This window comes from Homalodisca vitripennis, chromosome 1 (genome assembly GCF_021130785.1).
Source record: "Homalodisca vitripennis isolate AUS2020 chromosome 1, UT_GWSS_2.1, whole genome shotgun sequence".
In the NCBI taxonomy this organism is placed as follows: Eukaryota; Metazoa; Arthropoda; class Insecta; order Hemiptera; family Cicadellidae; genus Homalodisca; species Homalodisca vitripennis.
This window is the reverse complement of record NC_060207.1, coordinates 222,827,369-222,828,875: the sequence shown is the minus strand read 5'-3', so window position 1 is coordinate 222,828,875 and position 1,507 is coordinate 222,827,369. Positions and strand designations below refer to the sequence as shown.

The following is a 1,507-nucleotide window of genomic DNA, read 5'->3' as shown; positions in this document are numbered from 1 at the left end:
GAGCACAGCTAAATTCCTCCTACTGTAAAAGAAAAGGACAGACACAATACTCGCGATGTCCGCCGTTAATGGTCAAAGCGAAGTTTATTTATAAGGCTTACTGACATCACTGCGCTCGTTCTACCTGACATGGAGCGAGTTGGGTAAGTAAAGGTAAAAGAAGGACGACAGACACGATACTCGCGATGTGAGCAGTTAATAGAATGAGTAAAAATAATAGAAGAGGACAGAGACACGCTCCTTTTTGAGCCTGTTTACAAAATGTCTAAATGTCCAACTCATATTTCCTGAAATGCCACGTACAGTGATAACATTACAATATTTTCCAAACCCGAAATTGAATGTCCGCAATAAGTGAATTGTAGAATTCATCAAATATTACTGAGCATAAACGCAAGCGGTATCTTACATAATAGATAACTACGCTTTATGTCGTACAAGGTCAACACTTCGAACCTAAATGAAGAATAAATATTTTAATTATGATATTTACGGATGCTACCTAATTATTAATTTATTAGTGCAAAGTTTTATACTTTAGTTTGGTTTGCCGGTTTTATATAATTGATCACGTGATTAGTGAATGCCGTGTGACGCGTCCAACAATGAATCTGTTGTAAATATTTTATTCTAGTTACGAAAGTATAAGTTGGTGAAAGTAAAACCACGTTTAAAAATAATTTACAATATCAAGTTCACATACTGTAAATTATCTTTAAGATAAACAAGGTCATAATAACTTTACATTTTTATCTGCAACCTTTAAGACAAATCGTTTTAAGAATAAAATTTCTGTTCTAAAAGGTTTTATTAGGTTATTTCTCTTTCAACATATTTGAGAGATGAATCAAGTCAGATAAGATAAGATATATGGATAATTATTTGCTTCACACCATCGATAATCTATGAAACTTGACAATAATGTCCTAGTGTAGAAGACACTACTCTATATTTCTATGTATGACTTTATGACATCGGCCCATTAGCTCAGTTGGAGCGTCGTGCTAATACCGCGAAGGTCGCGGGTTCGATCCCCTCATGGGCCACTTAATTTTTATTAAAGTAATAAAAGTGTACGTATGAGTAAAGTAAAGGTACAGATTATAATTCTAGTCTACAGTCAATAAAACGTTACTCTTGTACAACAAATATTTACAATGAATTTTGCCGATTGGAACAACGCACATCAATTTTTTAAACATATAATTCACTAATATACATGGATATCGATTGACAATCCAGAACGTCGATTTACGTACAATCTTTATGATATATTGCAGAACGTGAAGAGTGAAAGCTTAACCATATGCTAATCATTTACATGGTCAACTCCATAACATTTAGCAAGTAATTTTGTTAATTAAAAAACCATAATGTAAAACCACTCTTCAATTTATAAAGCTTGTCACAGAAATAAGTTCTTTTTAGTTAAATCACAGTGTAGTTAAACCCAATAAAAATAAACCAAAGTTAAGAAATAAATATTATACTTAAAGGAAGCCTATTC

General features: G+C 32.4%; 1 non-coding gene across 1 annotated transcript; it reads left to right on the top strand.

Moving 5' to 3' along the window:
- The first annotated feature begins 976 nt into the window (after positions 1 to 976).
- Trnai-aau lies at positions 977 to 1,046 on the top strand. Its single transcript has one exon. It is a non-coding gene; the product is annotated as a tRNA-Ile (tRNA).
- The last annotated feature ends 461 nt before the right edge of the window (positions 1,047 to 1,507 follow it).